A 6,644-nucleotide genomic window follows, 5' to 3' on the forward strand; every position below is an offset into this window, starting at 1 on the left:
GGAAGAAAAAATGAATATTGAGCACATTGGAGAGAGTAAGAGAATCAGTTTGACTCTCCTGTCAACCCACCCCATAAGTACTACAACCAAGTTCCAAGAGAGGCTTTCTCAGTTGCAATTTCTCCTGTAGGGGAGAAGGAGAGTGTGTGAGGTAATGCCTGCTCCCCCAGCCGCTCAGGACGCTCAGTTCTCATTCCAGGGTGGCTCATGTCTCTCTCATCTTAATCAGAGTGTTAAATTATGAGCTGCAAGGTTAAGCGGTGGGGAGTGTCTGGGAGAACAGCTCAGACAGAACATATAAAAAGGGACTCAGGGACTTCCCCGGTGGTCCAGTGGTTAACACTGCACACTTCCAACGCAGGGTGCATGGGTCCAATCCTGCTCAGGGAACTAAGATCCCATATGCCACGGGCAGCAAGGACAAACGTTTTTCGTTAAAAGCCGCTCAGATCCCGCTAAGCATGATTCAACTGCATCTTACTTAGGATTTCTCTGTAAAATGTTGTATTTCTACTTCGGTGTACACTACACCATGTTCGCCACCAAAAGTTTAATATCCATTTGTCACACACTGTGGACCCCTTTTACCCATTTCTCCCTCCCACCCCACCTCTTCCTTTCTGGTAATTGCTGATCTGTTCTCTGTCTATACATTTTTGGTTTTGTTTGGTGTGTTACTTTATTTTTTTTTTTTCCATTCCATATGTGAGAGGAATCTTATTTTATTGTCTTTCTCCATCTGACTTATTTCACTTAGTACAAAACCCTCAAGGTCATCCATGTTGTCACAGATGACAATATTTCATATTTCTCATGGCTTACTATTAATAGTGTTCCATCGTGTGTGTGGCTATTCACGGTCTATTGTGTTTCCATACAACCCTAACTTTTTAACAAAGAACTTATGTAATCTTGCAGGGGGGTTGCCTGTAGAAGCCCCCACCCCAACTTTGTGGTCTGGCAGAACACCATTCAGGTACCTCTTGGATCAGAGTCACCCCTGCCACAGTCCTAACTAACCCCAAATAAACGTCTCTTTATTTCAATCACGTCTCTGTTGGTGGAAATTTTGGCTAACACGCCTCACCTCTGTAAAATAGTTGCTGAATTATCATCTTCCCTATCTCCTTGGTTGTAGTCCTCAGTTCGGCTTGAATAAAACTGTTTCCTGTTCCTACTGTGTGCTGCGTGTGCCAAGTCACTTCAGTCATGTCCGACTCTTTGCAACCCTATGGACTGTAACCTGCCAGGCTCCACGGTCCTTGGGGTTCTCCAGCCAAGACTCCTCGAGCGGATTGCCATTTCCTTCTCCAGGGGATCTTCCTAACCCACGGACCGAACCTGTCGCTCTATGTCTCCTTCATTGGTTAGCCGGTTCTTCACCATGGGCACCAGTCATTATTTCTACTGACACGAGAAAATGAGATGACAGCATTGTTTCTTTACTTATTAGATCTCAGTTTTTCTGTCCTGTTCCATGTTCTGGGAGTTTTTAAAAAGTATTTCATAGGAAAATTGTTCGTGAGGTCTTTTAGCAATTTTTAATAGAAAACCCTATAATCAATAATAATTGCTTTCAATGAATTGTACATTCTGCAACAATTTTTCAAAGATAATTTCAACTCCCTCTGAAAGTATTGTCACTGAAATGAAAGGTGGCAGGATAGTCACTTCCCAATAAGGAGGTGGCATCATGGTATTCCAAACCTTTATCTTGGTTGGGTTGAGAAGCCCTTTCCATATCTGCACAGATGTTGTCTGGGAACACACAGTCCTGATTGAGAATGTTATTTGGTAAGTGTCTCTTTTTCAGTCAAGGTCAGATTCGCAGGATAACTATACCACAGAAAATTCAGTTTAAAACACCAATATAAATCAGCTTCTCTCTCTTGTGTTTCCTGGGGTTGGAACACAAATATACTTTTGTGTCCAGTGGGGAATTGTGCTTCCTGCACACATCTGATGCATTCCCCCTCTGCCCACTCCTCTGCCGCCTGATGTCTCTCCTCTTTCCTCACATTTTCAGTTTCCATGAAATTTTCCTTCATGTTTCTTTGACTGAAGATGCCAAAGCTTTCACCATTCACTAAAGACTTCACTCCGCAGGCAAATGCCCAGCAAGTAGATAACAATGCTGATCTTCCAGCTCTGAGTAGTGAATTACCTGAGGTCTGACTGAGAGGATGGAATGCACAGTCGGTTTTGTTGTATTCTCTTGTTAGCCTGCGTGGTAAAGAGGGGTCTTTATAATAGAGTTCTCTCATCAGCTAGAGTGCTCACATTTATCTCCTGTTTAGAGAACTGAAAGCTTTATCCTTCTCCATGTAAGGAAATGAAGTCTTTATCTTAAAAGAAATGATCTCTAATGATTGTGGGGTTTGGACAGAAAAGATGAATGAAAGCGTTCACTATCTGAGGATAGTAATATTACCCTAACATGTAATGTGACTGTTCCAGGAAGGGGGACCCCTTCCAAGGCCTGAAACTGGGCTCTTGTCTAACACTCAGAAATGAATTGTCCAAGGAGACACATGAGCTGACAAAGCAAGAGATTTTACTGGGAAAGGGCCCCCAGGTGGAGAGCAGGAGGGGAAGGGAACTCAGGAACTCTGTCACATGGCTCACGGTCTCGGGTTTCATCGTGATGGGATTAGTTTCCGAGTTGTCTTTAGCCAACTGATCTAACTCAGAGTCCTTCCTGGTGGTGTGCGCCTTGTTCAGCCAAGATGGATGCCAGCAAAAAGGTCTCTGGAACGTGGTTGGACGTGTGGTGTCTCCTTTTGACCTTTCTAGAACTCTCCCAGTTGGTGGTGGCTTATTAGTTCCATGTTCCTTACCAGGACCTCCTGTCATAAAAGAACTCCTGCAAATGGTTGCTATGGTGCCTGGCCAGGGTGGGGGATTTTGGTCAGTGTGCTTCCCCGAACATAACCAGATATTAAAACATCTTGCTGTTTACATTCTGCGAATAGTTTATTGCTCTCTCTCTGTTGTATGTCGATCAGTCTAAAAAGATAAGAATAAAAACAGTAACATGAAAATCTGATGGGAGAATTGATAGCCAGGTCCGTGTGCTTCTCTCTGAGAATAGGAGGCACTTAATCCGGAGCCTCCATGTTACCCAAAACCCTATGATCAGAGACGTATTACGATCCTTTATTGCAATGTATTGCTGAATTCTTTAAGAGCTGGAGTGAGTAGTAACCACAGAAACTTCCATATGCATAGCATCCTGGCTTTCTAGTTAAACAAATTTTTATTAATCTGTCTACCGTGTCTTCTTTTAAATTAACTTCTGATGTCTCTTCCTAAAGCTTCCTAACATAGTCCCAAGGCAATTCCATATTGTTATTCCATTATGCCCAGTTTTCTCCTTTCAATCTCAAGGGCTTCACAAATGATAAAATTTTAATTGTAGAACTATACATTTGATTGTGAAAACTTTTACAAATCAATTCATGGATAAATTTCACTCTGACACCCCCTACCCTGCCCCGGTCCCCCTTCTGACCTCATATAGGTAAGCTTGCTTCCCTCAGTGAGTATAGTTCTGGCGAATTTATACTCAGTCACTAAGATTTCTCTTAAACCAAAATTGCTGATGTATGGCAGAGTGAACTCACCTTCTGAGTCTCTTATGCTAAAACTAATCAGTGTCCAAGGGATATGAATGGGCATCAGTAGTGAGACATGTAAGTCTCCTACTCATACCTCAACCCACCCGATCTTTTCTTCAAAAGTGTTGTAGTTTCTTCACCGGGGCATGTCCTCCTACCTTAATACAAATTGTTCTCATTATCTCAGTTATTGAAATTTGATTGAAATGTATTTTACACAGCATTTGATTTTCCTAACCCTAAACTGCACAGTCATTTTGGATACAATATTACAAAAATAGATAAAATTTTACGTGTTCAGCGCACTAAATAATTTTCAAAAAGACTTAAATTTGTGTTTGACATGTCCAGGACGTAACAAAGGAGAGGCCCAGGAAAACAAAGTTTTCTATACTCACAGGTCGCAGAGGGACAGTCACTGGTGGCATAAGGAGGCCACAAGGGGAGAGCTCAGCCAGGCAGTGGGCTCAGTGAAGTAGGTGGGCAGGAGAGAGTGAGAAGGGGCGGGTGGAGCTGAGGGCCCGTGCCTCTCCTGAGGTTCTGCGAGAGCGCAGAGCAGAGGGTGAAGGGGATCTCACTGGCAGGTGCGAATGCCCGGTGGTCACAGTGAGGGGAGGGGACGAGAGCAACTGGTGGCAGGGCCAGCCTTCACGCTGGTGCACCAGGCCATCTTGGTGGGACGTTTACACCCTATGAAGACGTTCAGGCAGCAGGAAAGTCTGAAGTTTTAAAATTTACAATCGAGACAGCCAGGTTTAGGGGTTTTCAAAATTTTTCTTTCTTTCTTTCTTTCTTTTTTTTTTTTTTTTTTGTTGCACTGCACAGCTAATGGAATATTCACTGGAGCGACAGGGACGTCCGAGCCATTTTTTTTTTTTTAACAAACTCCAAAGGTTAAACCATATTTGACTAGGATCTTGATAGAAAAGATAGATTCTGTAATTCTAATAGATTCTTCTAACTCTTTATTAGAGGACTTGACCCTAAAATGAAATTTCAGCATTCATATGTGTATATATGAATCATTCAGTGCCCTTTTCAGTATAATTTGGCCTTTTTGGGTGTTTATGGAAGATCATATTTTATAATGTGTGATTTCTAGAAATTGGTTATTCCTATCTAGTTCCCCCCAAATCACTGAGGTTATAATCACCTCTTGGTGGTCTACATATTTAAATATTTTCATTGAGCTTTTATTTGTATTGAATAAGTAGTTGCTGTTTTATTAACGAGTGATAAATTTTTCCTATATGATTTTGTTGACTCTTCCTTATTTATTTATTTTTTTTTTTTTTTAGATATTTGAAATACAACTTTATTCTGATTCTAAACGAAAAGGAATGGGAATGACAGTAACAAACAAGATTCCACCTCTCAATATTGTCATGTGACTATAGCAGTCTTATATTTGAAACTCAAGGAGGAAACAACTGTGTTCCAAAACCCCTAAATATGCAGGTCCAAAAAGTGAAGGTTTTTTTTTTTAAACTGCCACATTCGCTCCAAAGCCCATCCATCTCCTTCAGCATCCAAAGATTAAGCACACGTTCTGCTTAGCTATATAATAAAGTGGCAAACACGCTGCACCACTGACATCACAGGACAGTTGCCTATAAAACTAGACTTCTGACGCTGGGCCCCGGCCTCACTTTCTCACAGGTCACCATCTTCATCCGGGAGAGCAGGTGTCTGAGCAACCTCTAAATCGTGCTCGTACTGTGCTGCCGAGGCTGGGTCCATGGCCACCTCTGGAGGGGCAAGAGCAGGCATGGCGACAAACTCCAAGTTAGGGTCTCCAGTCAGTTTCCTAGCAAGCCAGAGGAAGGGCTTTTCAAAGTTGTAGTTACTTTTGGCAGAAATGTCATAGTACTGAAGAGTCTTCTTTCGGTGGAAGACAATTGACTTTGCCTTAACCTTTCTGTCCTTAATATCCACTTTGTTGCCACACAGCACAATTGGGATGTTCTCACACACTCGTACCAGATCTCTATGCCAGTTAGGCACATTCTTGTAACTCTTGATGTTACGTCAAACATTCTAATGGCACACTGAGCTTGTATATAATAACCATCTCTCAGTCCACCAAATTTCTCCTGACCAGCTGTATCCCATACATTGAACCTAATAGGTCCTCTGTTGGTATGGAACACAAGAGGATGGACCTCAACACCCAAGGTAGCTACATACTTCTTCTCAAATTCACCAGTCAGATGACGCTTCACGAATGTAGTTTTCCCAGTACCGCCATCACCAACCAAAACAAGTTTGAACTGAACTTGGGGTTCTCCTTGGGCAGCCATCGCGATGTTACTTCCAGAAGCGTCTCCGCGCCCGTCTGACTCGACTCTTCCTTATTTGAAATCAATATGGAATGGAGATGGTTAACGGGCATCTCGCCAGCGAGGGTGGGAGGGCAGGCCCGCTGCTCCTGGAGAAGCGGGGCCCTGTACTTTGGCTGCTCTCAGGGCTGCTGCGCCAGTCGCTGCCCCAGGGCGAGGCCGGGAGTGTGGCCTGGTTTTCTGAGCACCCCCACACCCCATAGGTGCCCCAGCAGGACATCCCCCACCCGCCCCCCTGGGCGCAGAAGTGCCTGAGGCCGAGGTCACGCCGAGGAGAAATCCCTGAAGGCCCCGGGCGTTGCTGGGGCCTCCCCCACCTGGGCACCAGGGGCCACCTGCATTAAATGTTTTCATTGAGCTTTATTTTCTTTGCTTTAGGAATTTTTCAGGACAGGATATTATAAAAGTGAAATAAGTATAATTTTTATAAACACAAATATGCGAAAAATATTTTAAATCCTCAGGTCTGCTTCATGCGTAGTAATACTTTGTCCAGGCAACATTGTGAGGGTATATTGCAACATTTTTACCTAAGACATTAACAACTCCTTACATGCAGATCTAGTATTTATTTTTTCCTCTGAGATTAAAGGTGGAAATATAGCTCTAATGTCCTAATTAAATCTAATACCATATATTAAATAAGTAATTGCTCTAATATAATTCATGAACTTTTATCATATATAAA

The 6,644-nt window shown here is 42.9% G+C and overlaps 1 pseudogene; it reads right to left on the minus strand.

The window, feature by feature from the left end:
- Window positions 1-5,270: 5,270 nt before the first annotated feature.
- Window positions 5,271-5,952, minus strand: LOC120871837 (annotated as a pseudogene).
- Between the last annotated feature and the right edge of the window lie 692 nt (window positions 5,953-6,644).

The sequence above is a fragment of the Oryx dammah genome, unplaced genomic scaffold (assembly GCF_014754425.2).
Source record: "Oryx dammah isolate SB20612 unplaced genomic scaffold, SCBI_Odam_1.1 HiC_scaffold_13, whole genome shotgun sequence".
Taxonomy (NCBI): domain Eukaryota; kingdom Metazoa; phylum Chordata; class Mammalia; order Artiodactyla; family Bovidae; genus Oryx; species Oryx dammah.